We start from the raw sequence: 24,752 nt of genomic DNA, 5'->3' as shown, positions 1-24,752 counted from the left end.
ATCCAATTCCCCATCACCCCACCCCTGCCTCTGGTAACCACAAATCTGATCTCTTTTTCTATGAGTTTGTTTTCGAAGTGTAGTTGACCTACAATGCTATGCTAGTTCCTGTTACACAACAGTGATTCAATATTTCTATACGTTTCCAAATGATCCCACGATAAGTCTAGGTACCATCTGTCACCATACAGAGAGATTACAAAATTATTGACTGCATTCCTCACACTGTACGTTTCATTCCTGTGATTCATTTATTTTGTATTGGAAGTCTGTACCTCTTTATCTCCCTTACCTATTTCTCTTCTCCTCCCATCCCCCATCCCTCAGACAAACACCTATTTGTTCTCTGTATCTACTCTCTGTTTTGTTCATTTGTTTTAGTTTTTTTAGATTTCACATATAAACAAAATCATACAGTATTCACCTTTCTCTGTCTGACATTTCACTTAGCATAATATCCTCTAGGTCCACCTATGCTGTCACAAGATTTCATTTTTTTTTTTGGCGCACGGGCTTAGTTGCTCCGTGGCACGTGGGATCTTCCTGGAGCAGGGATCGAATCTATGCCCCCTGCATTGGCAGGCGGATTCTTAACCACTCTGCCACCCAGGAAGCCCAGATGTCATTCTTTTTTATGGCTGAGTAATATTTCCTTGTGTATACATATATGTCACATCTTCTTTATCCATTCATCTATTGATGGGCACTTAGGTTGCTTCCATATCTTGGCTATTGTAAATAATGCTGTTATGAACATAGAGGTGCAGATAGCCTTTTTAAGAAAAATTTATTTTATTTATTTCTTTATTGGCTACATTGGGTCTTCGTTGATGCTTGCGGGCTTTCTGTAGTTGTGGCGAGCGGGGGCTACTCTTTTGTTGCGGTGCGTGGGCTTTTCATCCCAGCGGCCCCTCTTGCTGCGGGGCATGGGCTCCGGGTGCGTGGGCTTCAGTAGTTGTGCCACGTGGGCTCAGTAGTTGTGGTGCATGGGCCTAGTTGCTCCACGGCATGTTGGATCCTCCCAGACTAGGGATCGAACCCGTGTCCCCTGCATTGGCAGGCAGATTCTCAACTACTGCGCCATGAGGGAAGTCCCCAGATAGCCTTTTGAATTAGTATTTTCCTTTTCTTTGGAAAAATACCCAGGAGTGGAATTGCTGGATGTTATGTCTTTCTGTTTTTAATTTTTTGAGGAATCTCCATACTTTTCTCCTTAGTAGCTGCACCAATTTACATTCCCACCAACAGCACACAAGGGTTCTCTTTTTCCACATCCTTGCCAACACTTATTTGTTGTCTTTTTGATGATGGCCTTTCTGACAGCTGTGAGGTGATATTGTGGTTTTGATTTGCATTTCTCTGATGATTAGTGATACTGAACATTTTTTCACATGTCTGTTGGCCATCTGTATGTCTGGAAAAATGTCTATTCAGGTTTTCTGCCTATTTTTATAATTGGGTTGTTTGTTTTTTGATGTCGAGTTGTATGAGTTCTTTGTATAGTTTAGATATTAACCCCTCATCAGATATATCATTTGCAAATTTCTTCTCCCATTCAGTAGGCAGCCTTTTTGTTTTCTTGACAGTTTCCTTCACTGTTCAAAAACTTTTTAGATATAGTTCTGTTTTTTTATTTTTGCTTTTGTTTCCCTTGCCTGAGGAGACATATCCAAAAAAATATTGCTAAGACCTACGTCAAAGAGCATCTTGCTTGTGTTTGCGTCCCCAGTCTGTCTTTTAACTGTGTTACTTCTACCAAAGTTTTACAACTTTTATGTCTATCTTTTCCTTTATGACTTCTGGGTTTCCTGCTTTGCTTGATAAGATCTTCCCAACCTAAGCTTATGCAATTCTTCTTCTAATATTTCTTTTGTTAATTTAATTGCTTTACATTTTACCTTTTATGCTGATCCAAACCTTGAAAACCTTATTGAATCACAGTGGACAACCTTGCCGTCTTCCTGTATCCGATGGCAGTGTCTTCAGGATGACCTCACTTGGTTTGATGGTTGCTACTGCTTTGTGTTAAGAATGTACAATCAGAGTTGAATTATTTTCTTTGAGTTCTGTTTGACTTAGAGTTTATTAGGAGTGGCTGCTGAATTGTACCCAATATCACAAGAGAATGATTTCTTCTTCTTTTTAAATTTCCTCTTTTAACTAATGGATATAATAACATGTCACTTTTTTTTTTTCTTTTTGGCGGCACTGTGAGGCAGATGGGATCATAGTTGCCCGGATAGGGATCAAACCCACATCCCTTGTATTGGGAGCGCAGAGTCTTAACCACTGGACCGCCAGGGGAGTCCCGACATGTCACTTTTAAAATTATAAAATATTGACTTTAATTTAAAAGATCTGTGCATCAAGGAACACTATCAAGAAAGTGAAAAGGTAATCCACAGAATAGGGGGAGAATATTTGCAAATCATATATCCAATAAGGGTCTGTTTTCCAGAATATGTAAAGAACTCTTACAACTAAACAACAAAAAGGCAAACAGCCCTGACTTCCCTGGTGGTGCAGTGGTTAAGAATCCGCACTTCGGTTGTATTAAAACTTCTGTTCGTAATATAACTGTAGTGTGGGTTCTTTTTGACTCATGCTTGTATAAATAGGCAATACGACATGAAAATATGCTTAACCGCATTAGTTATTAGAGAAATGCAAATCATATTACTTCACACCCACTAGCATGGCTAAAACCAAAAAAGGTGAACAACAGCTAATGTTGAATTTGGGAGGAAATTGGAGCCCTCAAACATGCTGGTGGGAATGCAAAATGGTGAAGCAAACAGTCTGGTGGTTCCTCAAGTAATTAAACACAGAATTACCCTATGAGGCAGCACTTCCACTCCTAGATATATACTCGAGAGAACCGAAGGCATATGTACACACAAAATGCTTCTACAAGAATATTCATGGCAGCACTGTTTATAATAGCCCAAGAGTGGAAAGAACCCAAATGTCCATCAACATGAATGGACAAATAAAATATGATATATCCATACAATGGGATATTATTCAGTAAATAAAAGGGAATAAAGTTACTGACACATGCTACGACATGGATGAACCTTGAAAGCATTATATTAAGTGAGAGAAGACAGAAACAAAAGACTGCATATTGTATAGTTCCATTCATTTGAAATGTTCAGAGCGGACACATCAGTAGAGACAGAGAGTAGATTTGTGGTTGCAGGGGCTGGGGAGGGAAGAATGGGGAGTGATTGCTGATCGGTACAGGGTTTCTTTTTGGGGTGATGAAAATATAGTAGCAGTTGATAGTGGTGATGGTTGCACAATAGTGTGAATCTAAACACTGTGAATATACTAAAAAACATCGAATTGTACACTTTGAAAGGGTGAATTATCTCAATAAAGCTTTTATTTAAAAAATGTTCATGTAGCTGTGTTTTGTAAGCAATATAGTCCAGTATAAATGCTCGTTGTATAGTATCTCACGTTAAAGAAAAATAACATAATTCCTGTTAAGCCATGAAAAACCCTTAATATCGTCAAGGGCTGGGGTGGGGAGGGTTTATCATTATTTTTTCGAGTGGCTTGTCATCTCAAAGGAACAGTTTGGTCAGAGAATAAAATATGAGCAATGCCCCATGCAGTGACATGCTTTTCTCCCAATATAAAGTCTGTCTGTGGGTGGAAAACCCAGGCTATCTGTGATGGAGAAAGGAGCAGCTTCTGGTCCATGTGGCCATGGCAGGTCAGGGAACAGCCGCTCTCTAGGGAGCCTTCCAGTCCAGCCTGTGTTCTAAGAGAGCCCTTGGCTACCAGGTACTGCACACTTGTTCTGGGACAGCTCTTTGACCTTCGCTGTGTCGTGTGATGATGATGCAATCCCTGAGGTTTTGGTATTGTTACCTCTATTTCCCACATGCAAATAAGGAAACAGGGAAGTGACAAGTCTGGGGAGAGTTCTCTTCTTAAAGGTGGAGGCAGATCCAGCCCAGCCCAGGTCTCCACCTCAAGTTCATGTTTTAGTTGCAGCCCCAGACAAAGGAAACCCCCCAAAACCAAAAACAAAAAAACCCAACCAAAAAAACCAAAGAAACCAAAGAGAATCCCATCTTAACATAGGAATACAGTACTTGCATAATGCTTTACAACTTATAATGCTTTTACTATACTTTATCATTTGATTTTTAGCACATTTTTAGTACATGCAAGAAAGATGTCATTAATTCCATTTTACTGATTAGAGATTCTACGAACTTGGAGAGTTTAGATAATTTGCTGGAGGTCGCGTTGCTAGTAAGGGAAGAGTAACCTGTGAACCAGTTCTTTTATGTTGCAGCTGTGAGTAGGGGTAGAGAAACTATTGTGGGGAACTCCCAGGGAACAATGAAGTGAGATTTAAAGCCAGCTCCTGTCACGGATCCTGGGCCTTGATTGCAAATGGGGACCTCATATACCTCACATTTGTTAGAAATGATTGAAAGGATTAAGGCAGGGGCCAATCGTACACTGCTGTCGGCACACACAGGGTGGATAGTATCCTGTACCCCAGCAGGAGCTGACGCAAAGTGGAAATCAGATAGAAGATGATGCTGAGAATTTATGTTTGGAATATGCAAACTTAATATTAAGTGTGGCTTTTGAGCCAAAGAGCAACAGTATATATAAATATAGCATATAATATTTTACATACTATATAGCATAATCAATAATACATATATAATAGTATATAATTATATACCCCCCAGCCCAGGATGCCAAATGGAAATTTTAAAGGGCTTGAGGGAAGTGTAGAGATAGGACAGAAATACTTTGAACTATCATGTAATAATGTAGTTTATAATAATGAGAAGTAAATTTTGAGACTACAACATAGTCCCAAGATTAGGCTATGTTATATCCTAGGTCAAGTGAGAAAGCAACTCAGTTTACACTTTTAATTTATTTTATTGTATTTAAAAAAGTTATTCCATTCTATATATAATAATTTTATTTATACTTTTATCATTTTATTTTTATTGTGGTGAAAACGTAAACCTAAAATTTACCATCTGAACCATTTTTATTTGTACATTTCATTAATGTTATCTTTTATTTCTGACACTAATATTGTCTGGAGGCACTGTTATGCAGTGTGGGCATGTTGCCACCAGGTGGCGGCAGTGTGGCACAGTCCTGGGGGCTGAGCTTCTGCAGGATTATTATTCAAACTCTGTCCTTCCCAGGTTCCCCACGCTGTTGCTATGGGAAACTAAGGCTTTCTCGATAGGGGGAGGCAAGATTTAAAAAAAACAAAGCTATGAACCTTGAACAAATTAACTACAGCTCATCGAGTTACTATCGTGTCTGAGGCACTGGGTTGGACCCGTGGTGCAGAGATGGTGGGAGGGCGGTGTGTTACAAAGAAGGTACATCTCCGGACGGCTGAGGGCGGGCCCGTAATAACAGCAGCTGCTATCTACTGCGCACTCACCTTGCTGGGTGCCTCTCCTGTGTCATCCTTACTCCCAAGGCAACCCGGTGTGGCATTACTGTGACCAGCCTCTACTCCCCAGATCGTTTCCTTATGATGGCCGCTGCGATCTGTTTGAAATTCAGATATGGTCATGTCAGCCCCACCCCCCAGCGTAGAACCCTTTCAGTGGGTTCCTCTTACCTTTGGACCCCCAAGGTCCAGCCCTTGTTCTCCTTTCTCAGGCCACACTGGTCCATCTGCCACAGAGCTTTTGTCCTTGCTGTGGTCCCCACCTGGAGTGTTCCTGCCTCCCCTTTTCACAGACTGACTCCAACTCCTCTTTCTCAGGGCCTCTTCCTTGACCTCCAGAATCTGTCCTTCACCACCCTTATCACAGCTTTAACTTCACATTTATTTGTGACTCTTGGATTCATATCTCTCTAGCTCATTTTACCATAAGCTCCCCGGGGGCAGATTACGTGTCTGTTCTTATATCCTGGTGCCTGACACGTGGCAGGTACATGCTCTCAGGAGGTGCTTATTGAACAAACAGAGGAAAGAAGTGGAGGTTGGAGGGCCTTGCTTAGGGTCCTGCGGCCAATAGAGATGCCAGCCTAGACTGGGTGCAGATTTCCACTCAGTCCACTCAAGTTGGCTTTCAGCCCTTTGTGACCTTGGAGAGATGAACTGGCCTCTGCAGTTTAGTTTCCCAGTTTGTCAAATGGGTATAAAACCAGGTGAACTCCAGGATGGCTGTGAAGATGAAATGGGTTGACACGTGTGAAAGAAGCAACTAAGCATTGGAGTGTTGGCTAGAGACCAATGAAAGAATGTAAAATATCTCATTAATAATGCTTTATATTGATTACATATTTAACCCAATATTTTGGGTTAAATAAAATGTTATATTTTATTTTAATGTATATTATAAATTAATTTCTTTTTCCTTTTTTTAATGTGGCCACTAGAAAATTTTAAATTATACACGTGACTTGCGTTATATTTCTACTAGAAGGTGCTGCTCTGGGTCGTGGTTCAGATGTGGAATTAGCTGAATGGTCCAAATGCAGGCTTGGACTTGCACTACTGGGTGGACTGGAAAAAAGTTGCCGATATTGCTGAATCTCAGTAAGTGTGAGGCTTGTGAAAATTGTGCGATAATGTAAGTGAAACCCTTGCACAATGCCTGGTGCTTGGAATGCCCTTGATAAATGTAAACTATCCTGATTATGAACATGGCAGGGATTAGACAGAACTCTGATGTGGGAACGGCTAGGCTAGTTGCCCTATATCTATATTTTTCTTCTAACATCAAGACACTCCTGCTTTTTAGTGGGGCCCATGGTTGCCCAGAATCAAGACTGCATCTCTACAGATGATTGAACCTGGTGTACCCCCCCAAAAAAAAAAAAAAAAAAAAAAAAAGACTGCATCTCCCAGCCTCCCTTGCAGCCAGGTGTGGCCATGTGACCAGGCTCTGTCCAATAGCATGTAAGTTGACATCCTCTGGGCTGTGCTCTTAAGGGGAAGGAGGAAGGGCATGCCCTCACTTCCCCTTCTCTTCCTTCTTGATGGCAGAAATGGGGATATGGTGGTAGCCATCTGGAATGGAGACTGTGAGAACAAAGGCAATGCCCAAGGGACGACAGAGCTACAAAGAGAATAATGTTGGGTGTCTGTTGCTGTAGAGACATATTCTTTCCAGCCCTGAGGCTTATGCCTGACTTATTACAGAAGAGAGAAATTAATTTTTTAGGGAATTCCCTGGTGGTCCAGTGGTTAGAACTAGGTGCTTTCACTGCCAAGGGCCTAGGTTCAATCCTGGTTGGGGAACTAAGATCCCCCAAGCCACTTGGTATGGCCAAAATAGTAATAATAATAATAATATTTTTATTTTAAGGTCACTGTTACTGTGGCTTTCTGTGTACTCTAACTCATGCAGCTCTGGTGCCCAGAGGTTGCCCAAGCTGACAGCTTGGATACCAGGATTCCCATGCTAGCCTTGGTCCAGATCAGTTCACAACCAGGCAGGGCTGAGCTTGTGTGTTGAGGTCCTTGGTGTGGCTGGACATCTTCACTTCTCCAAGGGCATCCATCTCTACTCCTTTGTCCTGTTTCCTACGGGAAGAGCCCAGCAGGCTGGGTGTTTGTATGGTGGCTGACCAGGTCCTCTTGGAGATGCTCAGAGTGGCTCCATATGGCCCTGGATGGACCTACATTCATAAGGCCCAAAAGATTCCTCGGTGGCCTCAAGCACAGATGTGTTCTGGTTTACAAATTAGGCTAAGTATTTACAAACTAGTCTCTCAAAATGAGTTTACTAGGGACTCCTCTAGAGTCTGGTCATCTCTGAGGATGTAATGTTGTGATGTTGTTTCCAGATGTGCAAAGCTGAGGACCAGAATCTGGAGGATGAAGGTAAATGAGCATGAAGGACCAGTGTGGACAGTCAGGCCTTCATCAGTGTCAGTTCCCAGCTCGCATCTCACCTTTTGTGTTCTCAGAAGGACAGAACAAAAGCCCTGGGCTTAATTACAGGTGGTTAACTGAGAAGCCAGGGAAGTCAGTGGGCATGGGTACGACAGCCACTCCTTCTGAATGTGGAAGGCCACGGAGAAACCCAGAGGAAGGAGCTGATTCTTGTCAAAGAATTTGACTGTGTAATTTCAGTTTGGAGGTTTAAAATATGTCCACGATTTCTTTGATACTTCTCCTTTCAAAAGGTGAGGGCTTGCTCCCCTCCTGCCCTGTGCATGGCCTAGAATTAGTGACTCATTTTTAGTGGACTAAATGTGGTGGAAAAGCCCATGTGTGACATCAGGGACGAGGACATAAAAGCCAGTGGACTGATGGTCCAGTTGTTAAGGCTCCTCGCTTCCAGTGCAGGGGGTGCAGTTTTAATCCCTGGTCAGGGAACTAGGATCCCACATGCCATGTTGTGTGGCCAAAAAAAAAAAAAAAGCCAGCCTCTCTCTACTCACTTGCTCCAGGGAAGCTAGCTGCCACGTCGTGAGGACACCCGAGCATTCCTGGGGACAGATCTACATGGCAAAAACTGAGGCCTCCTGCCAACAGCCATGAATGAGCATCTTGGAAGCAGATCCTCCAGCCCCATCCAGATTTCAGATTATGCTGCCCCAGCCAACATCCTGTCTGCAACCTCGTGAAGGACCCTGAGGCAAAAGCACCCAGCTCAGGTCCCCCAGTTCCTGACCCATAGAAACTGTGATGTAATATGTTTGCTCTTTTAAGCTGCTGAATTTTAGACTAATTTGTTTCATGGCAATAGATATTTTCTGGGTGGGAGCTTCCGTTGAACTCATACCCTTCTTGGCTGGATGAATTCTTACCATGTTTTCAGAGATATTGTATGAAATCTTTAGGAATTAAAAGTTTAGAATATTTATTCGGTAAATTTCAGAACAAGCATACCCAAGAAGCTATATCATTTTTTTAAGTTTTCAAATGATCCAAGTGGTGTTGAGGCAGCCTCACCCCAGGTATCACCTCTACATGAATGACTCATGGTTGTTTTTTGTTTGTTTGTTTTGCTGTGCCGCACAGCTTCTGGGATCTCAGTTCCCCAACCAGGGATTGAACCTGCCAAGGCAGTGGACGCCTGGAATCCTAACTACTAGGCCACCAGGAAACTCCCAACCTGGATTTTTATCTCTAGGCCAGACCTTTCCTCTGAGACCAGAGGTACAGGTACAACTGTTTTGGTGCCTCTTTTAGAGAGGAAGCATCTTAAATTCAGTATTCCCAAAACTAAATGAGGGTTTCCCGTACAACCTGGTTCTCTTCTGGCGTTGCCTGTCCCAGCAAATGACACCAGTGTCCATCTAGGCCCGCACATCGGAAGTCCAGGAGTCCCCAGGACAAAGCTCTCATCCCCTCCCGCCACATTACTCGTTCTGTTCATAGGCCCACCTCGTTTTACTGCACTTAAATTGAAGGTTTGTGGCAACCCTTCCACAAGCAAGTCTATTGGCACCACTTTTTTCAATGGCATTTGGTCACGTTGTGTCTCTGTAGCACATGCTAATTCTCATAAGATTTCAAACTTTTGCATTACTGTCATATTTTTGTGGGGATCTGTGGTCAGCGATCTTTGATGTTACTACCACGATTTGCTGAAGGCTCAGATGATAGCATTTTTTAGCAATAAAATATTTTAGAATTAACATATGTACTTTTTTTAGGCATAATGCTATTGCATATTTAATAGACTACAGTATAGCATAAACATAATTTTATATGCACTGGAAAACCAGAAAATTCATGTGACTCACTTTATTGTAATATTCACTTGATTAGGTCTGGAACTAGAACCTGCAGTATCTCCAAGATATGCTTATTTCCCTCTTCTCTTCCCAGTGAAGCCCCTTTCCTCTCTCCATCACCACCATGCTAGTCCAGGCTACCATCCTTTCTCACCAGGATGGCTAGAATGACCTACCAATTGGTCCTCACACCACTCTGGCTCCCTTCCAATCTATTTTCTACTCCAGAGCGATCTTTTTAAAAAGCAATGTAATCCTGTCACACCTGCCACCTCTTGCCTCTTGCCCCATCTTATGTAAGACCAATCCTTCATTTCCCATTGCTTGTAGGATGAAGAACCTCACCCTCATAGAGGCCTGAAACCTCTGCCCAGTCTGGCCTCAGTTTCCTCTCTCCAGCCTCTTCTGATATTTCTCTCCCCCTTCATTCCTGTGCTCCAGCCATGAATGAGCCAAGCTTCCTCCTGCCACAGGACCCTTGCACATGCCCTTCTCTCTGCTTGGGTCTCTCATTGCCTGATAGCGCCCACTCTTTCTCCAGATCACAGACCAACAAGAAACTCTCCTTGACCCACCTGACCAGGCCAATTACCCTTCATCATACTTTCTCCTAACTCATCTTAATGGAAACTTTATACTATTTTTGACCCCACTCTAGATGGTAGGGGCCCTATCTGTAATTCACAGTTGTGTTTCAGTGCCTAGCATGTAAGAAGTGCTCAGTAATTATCAGTTGAATGAATGAATGAATGAATGTTACCTCCTGTAATCTTCAGAACAGCCCTGTGAGGTGCTATTACTATCTCCATTTTCCAGATGGGGAAACTGAGGCTAAATGACTTATCGAGATCATGTAGCCATAATCTGAACTCATGCCAAGCTGACTCTAGAGACCACATCATCTATCCCTTTGTTGCACATTTGCCCAAACATCTATGAGTTTTGTCTACTTTTGTTCACTTTCTTTTATATAACCAGAAAATTCCCTGAGAGTCTCTTGAGTTAACAACTTCCTCTTTAAAAAAAAGGAAAGTAGCTATTGCTGTGAGGTTTTAAGAATTACCAGGAAACTATACACGATAAGAATTAGGCCAGGCAAATTGCTTTCCTCCTATTGTAGAACAGCTTAACATTTAGTGATGAAGCAGAACCTCTGAGTGCAGTTGTGCAGGCTGTTCACTGAACAAGGAGGCCTGGCCAAATGGATGAGGACAGGCTGCTGAAATTGAGCCCATGTTCTGCTGGCCAAGCTGTGCATCCTGCTGTGAAGCTATAGCTCCCTGGGGGTGGGGGTGGGGGCCACAATTCACCCACCAAGCTGGGTGCCCAGGAAGCTGCATCTGCCTTTATGGACTAGTTGGCCCTGTGTGTGTGGTTACCCCACTGACATGTTTTATTTATTTATTTATTAATATTTACTTATTGGGCTGCACCAGGTCTTAGTTGCGGCACGTGGGATCTTCACTGAGGCATGTGGGATCTTTAATTGCGGCATGTGGGCTCTTCGTTGCAACATGCAGGATCTAGTTCCCTGACCAGGAATCGAACCTGGGCCCCCCTGCATTGGGAGCCCGGAGTCTTAACCGCTGGATCACCAGGGAAGTCCCCTCACGTGTTTTAATTGAGTCAAGCACTCTCTACTGTAAGAATTTAGGAAGAAAAGGCAACTTGTTTATTTGGGGAGTGTTGTGTATGAAAGGGAAAAGATGCAAATGCCATCAATCTTTCTTCCCCTCACTTTCCCAGCTCTGCTCTCGAGGTGCATGGCCCTCAGCACCTAGACATTCTTCCTTAGGATGTGACGTGAACTAGAACCACGGTTGGCCAGAGCGGGGCCCCTGGTTTGGCTGTTTATTTTGTCCTACAGGTGACATTGTGGGAGATGAGGTGTGCCTCCAAGGATCACGTGAGCGTACAAGACCAACTCTGCTTCTCCCTTTAGCAAACGCTCACTGAAGGGCAACCCAAGGCAGCTCGTTTCCGCTGTGGTCCCCTGCCCTCCCCCACCCCCAACCCCATTTATCAAAGAAGAAATGTTCCTCCCCAGTCCCTCTTCTTCAAGGCTGGCAAGTGGGTGGGGTCCAGCCAGAAGAGAAGCGTTCCAGCTTCTTGGACTTGGGGGGTGGGCAAGTTTAAAGAGTCCAGGTGTTCTTCTGGCTGATGGTGGGCACGGTACGGGCTTGCAGGAAGACAAGCTGGGAAGATGCAGCTAGCAAGAAGGCAACTTTATTTTGTTTTTGTTTGTTTTGTTTTTTTAGAATTAGCTAATTTTTATTAATGAACAAAGCAAAACAAATACCTGGAATGCATGCAGGTAGCTAGCCAGTGGCCACAAAGCTGAAGTTCATTTTAAGCTCCGTTTGTACAGAATTAAAGCTACAATTGTTATACATTCTTCTACTTTGGTAAACAGCAGATTTTCAGTTTGTGTTAGTAGTTACAGTGAGCTTCTCCTCAAAATTATCAGGCTGATTTTGACCTGCTGTTCTTTCCTGTTTCTTTTTTTTTTCTTCCTTCCATCCTTCCTTCCTTCCTTCCTTCCTTCCTTCCTTCCTTCCTTCCTTCCTTCCTTCCCTCCCTCCCTGCCTCCTTCCTTCCTTTCTTTTTTTTGCATAAAAAGTTTTATTATCTTTTTTTAAATTGAAGTATAGTTGATTTATTTCCTGCTTCTTTATCTCATTTTCTTTTAACTAATGTATTTACATAGTTTATAGTTATTTCTTCTTTCCTAGTTGGCCCCCCACCCCCACAAAAAAATTAGAACATTTTGAGTCTTTTTCAGATACAAGAGGACATTTAGCTATTTCTTCTTCTCTGTGTAGTATTTAAGTATCCCTTTATGGTCTGAAGTCACTTTGTTGCTTTTTAAACCAGGGATTTGCTTTTTTAAACCAAATGTATTGCATGTAGTATGGCTTGCTGATGAATAATAGTGTCTTGTTTGGTGTACTGAATGAAAAATTATCATTACAAGTTTGTTGGTTGAAGTTACTTGCAAACACTTATTAGGTTTTACCTGTTAACGTGAAATCAGGCAAAAGTTTGGGAAGAGAATAAATTGTCAACATCATGGTAAAGCAAAGTTACAACAAGTAAATCTTTGGTATGTGTCATTAGAATTTTCTGAAGGGGAATTCCCTGGCCAGTCCAGCGGTAGGACTCTGAACTTTCACTGCCAAGGGCCTGGGCTCGATCCCCTAGTTGGGGAACTAAGATCCCACAAGCCACGCGGCACAGCACCCCCTCCCCCCCCACCTCCCCACCCCTGCAAAAAAAAGAATTTCCCGGAATAGTTATGTTTCTGCAACAAGCAAGCATTTACCCCTTAAATGCCTGGACCCCAGGGGCCCCTGAGTTGGGTCTGTGGCTAGCTGACACCAACTTGGCTCTCTGAGGCTGCTGCTGCCCAGCTCTTCACTACCCACATCTCCTTACCTGGCCCCTCTCTTGCTGGTAGATTAACGCCTTCCATGGAGAAGGTCAGAACCAGCTACATAATTTGCGAGGCCCCAGTGCAAAGTGAAAATGCAGGGCTCCTTATTCAGAAATGATTAAGAATTTCAAGATGGCGGCAGAAGAGCATTAACCCAAACCCGGGACCCTACCGGGCGTGGGGCCCCGAGCAACTGCAAGGTTGCACACCCATGAGGTCACAGTCATTCTCCCTAATGCCAGAGCCTTCCTCTGCTTGAAGCCAGCACTGGGCCAGGACCATGTGGTCTGGCTGCCCTTCTTCTGACATGGGCTTCTCAGCTGCTTCATCTCTGCTTCATGGGTCTATTTTATAATCCTCACTAAGTGCTTCTGAGACTGGAGGCTGGTCAGTGAGAGGGAAGGGGTGTTCGGGGAGCAGCCCTAGCTGGGGAACCAGGAGACCTGGCTGGGTTCTCTCTCCAGGTAGGGCTGGGCTGTGGCTAGGATTATATGACAACTGACCTTGGGTGGCCCTTGAGTGAGTGCTTGCTGAAGAGAGAACTGGTCGTGGAGCCTGGGAGCTGATGAAAGTCTGCCCTGAAGAGATAATGAAACCGTGTACAAGCCCCTGTGTCCCTGTCTTTTGAAGTAAAATGCTGACTCAAGAGTTCCTGATTAGGGGGACTTCCCTGGTGGCGCTGTGGTTAAGAATCCGCCTGCCAATGCAGGGGACACAGGTTTGATCCCTGGTTCGGGAAGATCCCACATGCCGTGGAGCAACTAAGCCCGTGTGCCACAACTACTGAGCCTGCACTCTAAAGCCTGAGAGCCACAACTACTGAAGCCCGCTCGCCTAGAGCCTGTGCTCCAAAACAAGAGAAGCTACCGCAATGAGAAGCCTGTGCACAGCAATGAAGAGTAGCCCCTGCTCTCTGCAACTAGAGAAAGCCTGTGCGCAGCAATGAATACCCAACACAACCAACCAACAAACAAACAAACAAACAAATAAATTTATTAAAAAAAAGAGAATGATTAGGAAATGTGAAGATGTAGAAATAAGGAATAGCTGTTGGGCTGGGGAGCTGGTAATAATTTAGACTATAATTCTGTTACATCGCAGAATCACTGAACTCCCAGTTCCCTGAAAGATATAAAGGCCTGACACACATTCCTAAGTTGTTTTTACAGGAATCAGACCCCCACCAGATGAAAACTGCTGACCACAAGCACGTAGACCCTAGACTGATTGAAACCAGAAGGTTGATGATGCTTGAAACTTCACCTTGATGCCAACCAATTCCAGAATTGTCCACGAGCTGATCACGCCCTGCTCCTTGCACAGTATAAATGCCTCACTACCCCTTGGGGGGTGCTCACACAGTCTTGAGGGCATTATCCTGCTGTGGCCCCCTTTGCCTGGCAAAGCAATAAAAGCTACTCTTTTCTACTTCACCCAAAACTCTGTCTCTGCGTTTCTATTCAGCACCAGTGAACTGAGGCCGAGTTTCGGCAACAATAACAATGGTAGCATTATTTAAGGTTTTTTGTTTTTTTTTTTGTTTTTTATTTTGCACAGTCATCCTCTCTGGAAACTTTTGTCTAGAAGTAGTTGGAAATCACCCAAGACAACCATATTCTTTATCCATTAACTTATCGTTAAAAGTAATCAGGACTTGGGACTTCCTAGGTGGTGCAGTGGTTAAGAATCTGCCTGCCAATGCAGGAGACATAGGTTCGAGCCCTGCTCTGGGAAGATTCCACATGCCTCAGGGCAACTAAGCCTATGCGCTGCAACTATTGAGTCCATGTGCTGCAACTACTGAAGCCCTCGCACCTAGAGCCCGTGCTCCACAACAAGAGAAGCCACCGTGATGAGACGCCCACGTACAGCAATGAAGAGTAGCCCCTGTTCTCTGCAACTAGAGAAAGCCTGTGTGCAGCAACGAAGACTCAACACACACAATAAATAAATAAATAAATTTATTTTTAAAAAAAGTAATCAGGACTCATTAAGAGAGCCGCCTCCTCGCAAATGGAGACTGTATACTCAGTGCCCCTTCAATATCCCAACAGTGATGGTCCTGTGCTCGGAGACAGCAGGAGAGGAAGTATCTAGAGCAGGGCCATGGTGGAAATTTCTAGATCTGTGCCGCCTGGCACAGCAGCCACTAGCCACATGTGGCTACTGAGCACTTGGAATGTGGCTAGTGAAACCAAGGGACTAAATTTTTAAATTTATTGAATTTTAATTAATTTCAATCTCAGTAGCCACAGATGCCCAGTAGCAACCATATTGGACAATGCAAACTAAATCTGGAGTCCAGCTTCAGAACACTATAACCCCAAACAGCTTTAAAATATTTGTAAAGATCCAGATAATGTCCAAACGTGGTTATAGCAAAAGTTTTAGGCAGGCAAAGCACAGTCTGGGAACCAGAGGGAAGCCTGCAAAGCATCCCACAGGTCCTGCTTCCAGAAACTTGTATTGACAAGGAGACAGGATATGGAATTTTAACTGAGATGTAAGAATTGTAGAATCTATGAGCTGATGAGATCTGAAGTTTACTTGATCCTTTTCTAATTGTGCTGTTAGACTCTCTGTTGTAGACACAGCCTTTCAACAGGATGATGATGGTAATAGCAGTGTCATCCACCAAGAGTCAGCAAGGAGGGGCTTCCCTGCTGGCGCAGTGGTTAAGAATCCGCCTGCCAATGCAGGGGACACGGGTTCGATCCCTGCTCCAGGAAGATCCCACATGCCAAGGAGCAACAAAGCTCATGCGCCACAACTATTCAGCCTGCGCTTTAGAACCCATGAGCCACAACTATTGAGCCCATGTGCTGCAACTACTGAAGCCCACACGCCTAGAGCCCTTGCTCCACAATAAGAGAAGCCATGGCAATGAGGAGCCCGCGCACCACAACAAAAAGTAGCCCCCACTCCCTGCAACTGAAAGAAAGCCCACACACAGCAAAAAGGACCCAGCACAGCCAATAAAATAAAAACAAAAACAAAAAAAACCAGTTTGTCCTTTAGCTTTTTTGTTTTTGTTTTTTTGGCCTCGCTGCGCAGCTTGCAGGATCTTAATTCCCTGACCAGGGATTGAACCTGGGCCACAGCAGTGAAAGTGCTGAGTCCTAACCACTGGACCACAGGGAACTTCCCTGTTTTGCTTTATTTTTAATTATTTACTTCTAAAACTGATAAAATATACATAACATAAAATTGACCATTTAACCATTTTTAAGTGAACAGTTCAGTGGCATTAAATACATTCATATTGTTGTACAACCATCATAACTATCCACCCATAGAACTGTTTTCATCTTGCAAAACAAACTCTGTACTCATTAAACAATAACTGCACATTCCTCCCTCTCCTCCAGCCCTTGGCAACCAACCTCTACTCTCCATCTCTGTGAGCTTGAGTACTCTAGGTACTTCCTATAAGTAGAATCAGACAATATTTGTCCTTTTGCGACTGGCTTATTTCATTTAGCATAATGCCCTCAAGACTCATTCATGTTGTAACATGTGTCAGAACTTCTTTCCTTTTTAACATGAAATAATATTCCGTTGTACGTATATATCACACTTTGTCTCTTCACCCACTGATGGACACTTGGGTGGCTTCCATGCTTTAGCTATTGTGAGTAATGCTGCTATGAAAATTGGTGTACACATACATCTTCTTAATTCTTTTGGGTGTGTACCTTGAAGTGGGATGGCTGGCTGATATAGCAATTCTATTTTTAATTTTTTGAGAAACTGCCATACTGTTTTCCATAGTGGCTGCACCATTTTGCATTCCCACCAGCAGTGCACAGGGTTCAAATCTCTCCACATCCTGGCCAACACTTGTTATTTGTGTGAAGTGGTATCTCATTGTGATTTTGACTTGTATTTCCTTAACGATCAGTGTCTTAGTCAGTTCGGTCTACTATAACAGAATACCATAAATTGGGTGGCTTAAAGAAGTGAATATTTCTTTCTCACAGTTCTGAGGACCGGGAAGTCCAAGATCAAGGTGCCAAACTGGTATCTGGGGAGAATCTTCTTCCTGGATTGCAGATGATGGCCTTCTTACTGTATCTTCACGTGGTAGAGAGAGGTGGATCCTGTGGTTCTTCCTCTTTCTATAAGGGCTTTAGTCCCTTCACAAGGGCCCCTGCCTTTAGGAACTAATCTAACTCTAATTACCTCCCAGAGGCCCCACCTTCAAATAACATCACATTGAGGGGTAGGGTTTCAACATATGAACTTGGGGAGGACACAAGCATTCAGCCCATAGCATCTAGTGATGTTGAACACCTTTCCATGTGCTTATCAGCTATTTGTATATCTTTGGAGAATCATCTATTAGAGTACTTTGCCTGTCTTTGAATTGGATTGTTTGTTTCCTGTTGTTGTTGAGTTTTAGGAGTTCTCTTTAATCCCTTATCAGACATGTGGTTTGCAAATACTTTCTCCCATTCTGTGGATTGTCTCTTTACTCTGTTGATACTGTCCTTTGATGCACAAAATTTTTCATTTTATGTCCTTTAGCTTTTGGGTTCAATTTACAAGCCTTATATAACTCATATAATTTGTTAATTTAGTTAATTGTTAGTTTTAAATACTTTATAAATGTGAGCATTTAATTGCCTAACAAGTAGGATCTTAGCAAGTTCTTAAGTAATTCTATAACTGTAACAAACTTAATTTATAGACATAATAAAACAAGTTTCTATTGTACACGTGAATACTGTCTACTACTTAACTGGTCTACCTAACCTGTTCACTGCTTGTGTTCACTTTGTACTCCCTTCCTATTCTTCCCACCTGGCAGGATCACAACCCTTACAGATGTGGAAATTACACCCAGTGAGATTCTGAGCATCTTTCCTGTCTTCTGCCTGGCTCTCTGGTCACAGCTGTCAGCATCCTTCTAATGACACCTGGATAGAAATGATGCCTCGAAGGATGTGTACAAGCTGTTAACAGTCATCATCTGTGGGTAATGAGATCACAGGCGATTTCTATTTTCTTCTCTAGACTTTTCTGCATTTTCAGAGTTTCCCAAAACAATCATGAATCATTCATTCAATAAATATTTACTGAGTGACTGTTCTGTGTGTAGTACCACACTTGGCTCTGAGGAGAACAAGGCAGTCAGGGTGCTTGCCCTCACAGAGTTTACAATCTAACAGATAAGGCAGATATTGAACAAGAGGGGAAAATGTGATGATGAAATGCGCTATGGTTCTGTTCTAATAGCATGTATCCTAATCTGGACAGGGCTCCTGGCCGGGGTTGGGGGTGTTGCTTCCTGGCGGGAGGCGGTGCTACCTGGGACCTGAAGGGTGAGAAGGCATTAACTAGGGTAGAGATGGGTGAGGGAGAAGGGTCAGCCATCGATTCATTCCCTTCTCCTACTGCCTTTGCTTCCAACCCTGACACAGCTGACCCTCCCCACTGCTGTCAGAGAGGTTTTCCTAAAATGCAAACATCGGTTCATCACTTAAAACTCTTGACTGAAAAACCATAAAGAACTATAAATGGTACTTACCTTTGGGGAGAGAGATGGACAGGGGAAATTTTATTTTTTTATTTTTTTATGTTGTGCCTTTGTGCGTTGTTTACATTTTCGATTTTGTACATGTACTTTTCTTTTAAAATGTCAACGGGGGTCATTTCATTCAGGAGAGTCCTTGTTTGTTTCCTTCTTAGAATTTCTTCATATTTTTCTTACTTTACCTTTTCCTCTGACTTCCCACTGCCGTCTGGAGAAAAGGGCAGTTGGTTAGCACGGCAAACATGATTTGCCCTCTCAGCCCTCATTTCCCACTTTTTTTTCAATCCCAGTTGATGCTCCAGTGTTTTAGTCAGGACCTACGGATGGAAAGTGACAGAAACATGACTCAAGTTAGTTTATGCTCTTGGCTTTGCCTTTTTTTTTTTTTTCTCTCAGCCACGCAACATGTGGGATCTCAGTTCCCAGACCAGGGATCAAAGCCCTGACCCCTGCATCGGCAACCTGGCGTTTTAACCACTGGACCACCAGGGAAGTCCCATTGGCTTTGGTTTTTTCTCTGTTGGTTTCATTCTTACACTAGCTTTCTTGTGTGTACTTGGCCTGAACTGGGGGCCACTGCTCTACCTGTTTTGTGTCCATTTTCTCATTTAACTGTCCTATTAGGGGTTAGGCAATTGTTATTACTCTCATTTCACAGAGAGAAAACAAAAGATGAGAGAGGCTAAGCATCTCCCCCAACGTCTCACTGTTAGTAAGGGGGTTGGTAAGACTTGAACCAGGCAGTTTGCCTCCACAGCCTGCTATCCAGGACCTCCATCTCTTCCTAAAGACCTCTTGGGGGACTTCCCTGGTGGTCCAGTGGCTGAGGCTCCATGCTCCCAGTGCAGGGGGCCCGGGTTCGATCCCTGGTCAGGGAGCTGGATCACACATGCCGCAGCTAAGAGTTCGCATGCCACGTGCCACAACTCAGACCCAGTGCAACCAAATAAAACAAAAAAAAGACCTCTTGGGTCAGGATCCAGAGGACATCAGAAACCTCTTCCTCCCAGCCTGAGCTGGGATTTCATAGGGTGAATCTGGTTGCCATAGGTCCCTAGAGACAAGGCTCGCGCACTCTTTCTGAGCAAGCCTGGGCTGCTCGGATCCTTTTGTTTCTTCTTCTGGTCTGTGAACTCGGCCAACAGCTGTCCAGAAAAACCTTCCCTGGGACTCAGTTTAGCCAGAGTCAGTTTCTGGTGCTTAAGACTGGAGGAATCTTAGTAGACAAGTGCCTCTTGCTCTGGTCCTACCTGTGCACACTGTCTTACACACTCCGAGCTGAATTACTCTGATTTCCGTGCATAAGGTATTATTGTCCCCATTTTACAGATGAAGTAAACTAAACTTAAAGAGGTTAAAGTGCCTTGCTCAAGCTTACACACTTAGTAAGTGATAGCACTGGGACATATGGGTACCTGGAATAATGGGAAAAGAATGGTTTTATGGAAATACAGACCTGGGTTCAAATTACAACTCTATCACTTACTGGCCATGTGACTTTTAGCCAGGAGAGGTATAAACTGAACAGTTCATAGGTACCAGATAGGGCGATTTGCCTATATAATGTCATTTAATCCTTAAGATAATGTTGTTGTGTAAGGCTTATTTTCCCTCAATTTACAGTTGAGGAAACCAAGAATCAGAGCCGTCAAGTTGACCTGCCCAAGATCATGTAAGAGAAAACATTCTGAAAGAATTTACCTCTAACTGAGAGAGTGGGGAATGGGCAGAGTATGGGGAGGAAAATTTCACCTTTTTTTCCCAAACAGTTTCCTCTCATGTTTGAGTTTTTACAACATGTGAATTTGGGGGTGTGTATAGATTAAAATGTCTGAATAATAGGATTATCTCTCTACGGAGGCTTTAAGGTGTTAGGTGAAGTCTGGGAAGGAAATACCCTGAGATAACCACAGTCGAAGTGTTGAGGAGGCTGTGGCAGCCGGCCTCTAAAGTGTCTCCCGAAGATCTTCAAGCCCTTGGTGTCCAAGGCCACGTGTAGATTCTTTCGTCATGACTCAGGGCTAACCTGTGTGATTAATAGAATGAGGCAGAAATATGTGCTTTCTGAGACTAAGGTTGTAAAAGGCATTCTGGATTCCACCTTGAACTCTGGCTCACTCCTTCTGGAGGAAGCCGGTTGCCATATTGTAAGGACGCTTCAGCAGCCCTGGGGAGAGGCCTGCGTGGAGAGCAACTGAGGCCTCCTGCCAACAGCCAGATGCAGCTTGCCAGCCATGTGGGTGAGCTACCTTGGAAGTGGATCCTCTGATGCCAGTCAAGCCTTTAGATGACTGCAACCTCATGAAAGTTCCTGAGTTAGAACAACCCAGCTGAGTCCTTCTTGAATTCCTGACCCACAGAAACCAGCAGAAATAATAAATATTTATTTTTTAAGCCACCAAGTTTTGGAATATTTTGTTTTTCTTTTCTTTTTTTTTTTTTAATATTTATTTGTTTGGCTGTGTCGGGTCTTAGTTGCGGTGCATGGGATCTTTTGCTCTGGTGCACAGGGTTCTCCCCAGCTGTGGCACATGGGCTGTAGAGCGCCCAGGCTTAGTTGCCTCACAACATGTGTGATCTTAGTTCCCTGACCAGGGATGGAACCTGCGTCCCCTGCATTGGAAGGAAGATTCTCTTTTTTTAATTAGTTAATAGATTTTTATTTATTGACTGTGTTGGGTCTTTGTTGCTGCACACGGGTTTTCTCTAGTTGCTGCGAGCCGGGGGCTACTCTTCATTGCAGTGTGCGGGCTTCTCATTGTGGTGGCTTCTCTTGTTGTGGAGCACGGTCTCTAGGCACACAGGCTTCAGCAGTTGTGGCACATGGTCTCAGTAGTTGTGGCTCGCAGTCTCTAGAGCATAGGCTCAGTAGTTGTGGTGCATGGGCTTAGTTGCTCTGAGGCACGTGGGATCTTCCCAGACCAGGGATCCAACCTGTGTCCCCTGCATTGGCGGGCGGATTCTTAACCACTGGACAACCAGGGAAGTCCCTGGGATGATTTGTTATGCAGCAATAGATAACTAATATAGGGGTGGGTGGAGTGGGGTAGAGATCATGGTTGATTGCTTCACTCTGGTTATCAAACTTCCCATGATGTCATGTAATTTCAAAACACAATGGTAAACGCAATGAGCAGCCCTCGCACCGCAGCAAAGAGTAGCCCCCACTCGCCGCAACTAGAGAAAGCCTGTGCACAGCAACGAAGACCAAACGCAGCCAATAGATAAATAAATAAATATTTTAAAAAAGTGGTAAAAATCATTTAAAAGAAGAGAGGGAAACAGGCTATCTCTCTACCTCTATGTTTGTTCCAGTGCATCCCCAGCTTTTTCTTTTTATGGAATTAGTAGAAAATATATTTGCTCAGCCCACTGGGGGAAGTTGAGGCATTGAGGGCAATTTGGGGTATTTCCATAGAGCATGGAGAAAACATTACATTCTTTTAGTATTTATTTTCTTACTAAGATAATAAAAAATAATGCAATGCATTAGGAAAGACATTTGAATTTGTATTATACTTGTCTCCAAAATCTTTTAAAATATTTTAATAAGGAAGTTGAGTTTGCTTCAGAACATAACCTTTTTACACCATGTTTTAAGCTTGAGATGGCTGTGCCCAATTCTTGTTTTTCATGATGATTCTTTTGAATTCAAGAATTCTTCAAATTTTTGATAGCCACCATCAATGCAAAATTTCACTTGTGTACAGGTAGCTGGTAGCAAATAACAAGATTATAATTTTTTCCATGATGGCTATTCTTATCCATTAATTGATAATCATTAATTTGCCATTAATCAGAATGTGGATAATTCTATCAGTTTAATATGGATAATTCTATCAGGTAATCAGTGAGATTATCTTTTAAATCCAATAGTTCTGCATCTTCTGTCATTAAGAACTGCCATGTTGCGATTTCTTAGGATATTGTTAATGCATTTTTACTTCATTCAAATTTTTTCATATCAATATTTCAAAACAATAATGTAGGGACTTTCCTAGTGGCAGTGGTTAAGACTCTGCGCTCCCAATGCAGGGGGCCTGGGTTTGATACCTGGTCAGGGAAATAGATCCCACGTGCATGCCGCAACTAAGAGTTCACATACCACAACTAAGGAGCCTGCGACCCTCAACTAAGGTGCCTGCCTGCTGCAACTAAGACCTGGCACAACCAAATAAAAATAAATAAATAAATAAAATTTTTAAAACTAATAATTATAAAAACAATAGTGTAGCTTTTCCTCAAGGCAGACACAGATATTGCTTTTCTAGTCTTGATCATTCTTCTTTAGAGTTCAGTTTTTAACAACTACACATTCCTAGTGAACAATTTTTAATGTCTGAATTCTGTTCCACATACTTTGTCAGAACATGCTAGCTTCCTTCCATGTGACCTTTGCATTTTTCAGTATTAAACTCACTCAGCAGCTCAAAGATGCCAGCTAGTAACTATCCTTCTACAAATTCTACAAAGCAAGAATCATTCACAAAATAATTTTTGAATCCTTCTATTCTGCCCCTATTTCTTTCCTTTGGGCAGCCAACACGTTATACCATGAAATTATGGAGAGGGGTTTACATCCCAGTTCTTTTGCACAAAGCTGAAAGCAGGGACTGTTGCAGTGGGGACTTTTTAGAATGACTGCCTTGGCATCAGTGATGTACAATTCAGTCTAGGGTCAGACATGCGCACAGAAGAGCCTCTGGACCACGAAACAGGTTATTCCTTCCTACCACTGTAGCCACATCTTCAGTACCAAAATCTCAGTGTATCCAAAAAACACATCACTTGGTTCAAAGTATTTTTTTGCCACTTTGGATATTTCACCCTTAGTGGTTTGTTCTTTGCAGAACAGGTGCCAACCTGTTCTGGTCACTAGGCTATAGGTTGTCTGCAATGTATGCTGGTTTCAAATGAGTGCTGTTTTTGCATCTGCAAATAGTACTTTTTGAAACTATAAACTTTTATATTTCCTTTGCTTCCATGGTCCCAAATTCAGGCTTCACAATTTCCACGTGAGCTGAAAATAAATGGGTAAGATGAGCAACGGTGAATGAGTGAGGCATTTTGATTTGACTATTAATGAAGAGCCCTATAACCGGCTCTTTGAACTTGATCTTATGTAGACACTTCAAAAAGTTCAACTATTTTCCTGTTTTTAAACACATACAAAATCTTGCTATTCTACCCAGGTCTTCCGTTTGGTTTTTCTGCCTCCTCCCTCAGCTCCCAGCACCGAGAGGCCACTTTCTTTTTTAATCCTCGTGACAATTTCATTCATTTCAGGAATGTAAATGGAGCACTACTGTGTGCAGGTCACGGTGCCAGGCAAAGATGACCTACCCCTGCCTTCAAGGAGCCCCTGGAGAGACACCAGCATGTAGATGGGTTTATTATAGCATAGTGAGGAGGATGGATAGAGGGCATCACGGGAGCCCACAGGCAAGCAGGGGAGGTCAGGGAGTACTGCCTGGAAGAGGCGACTCCCAGGGTGAATCTTAAAGTATGACCAGGCACAGCACCCCTCTTCCTTTCGAGTTTACTGATCCGCTGAGGGCTGTGAGTTGAGAACAACTTGAATAGAAAAGATCATGCAGCAGGTTGTGTAGCAGATGGGAGGGACTAAGGATTCAATGCATCAGGGCCAGGGCTTTGGGACAAGTTTTTGCAGGAGTTTCATTTAAGTTCTGTTCCAAGGGCTAAACTGCTGAACGGCTGACCTTGGCGATGTGGCAGATTGCAGTGGTTCCTGTCCAAACCATGACAGTCCTTCTTCTTTCCTAGATTGTGCCTTTCCTTGGGCTTAGGGGGCTGAGCACAGGTCTAGTTTAATTCTCTGGGAACACCAGAAGGAAAGGATTAGATAAGGAGATTTGCCCAGCGCCACCCAATGGGCCAGGATTTGAATCCCTCATGAATCTAGTCTGAGTTCCGGTGAAGGTCAAGGTCAGGGATGCACGCACATGTCCAACATCTGGGCTGGAAACCGATCTGAGGTCAGACAGATGCTGTGCCGTACCAGGGACTCATCCCTTTGCACGACTTCTGGGGAACTGAACCACATCCCAT

At 43.3% G+C, this 24,752-nt stretch overlaps 1 non-coding gene across 1 annotated transcript; it reads right to left on the bottom strand.

The window, feature by feature from the left end:
• Window positions 1–16,215: 16,215 nt before the first annotated feature.
• Window positions 16,216–16,288, bottom strand: TRNAE-UUC (transfer RNA glutamic acid (anticodon UUC)). The gene has a single exon. It is a non-coding gene; the product is annotated as a tRNA-Glu (tRNA).
• Between the last annotated feature and the right edge of the window lie 8,464 nt (window positions 16,289–24,752).

Source organism: Hippopotamus amphibius, chromosome 3, assembly GCF_030028045.1.
Source record: "Hippopotamus amphibius kiboko isolate mHipAmp2 chromosome 3, mHipAmp2.hap2, whole genome shotgun sequence".
NCBI lineage: Eukaryota > Metazoa > Chordata > Mammalia > Artiodactyla > Hippopotamidae > Hippopotamus > Hippopotamus amphibius.
Note: the sequence above shows the minus strand (reverse complement) of the source record. Positions and strands in the feature narration are given on the sequence as shown.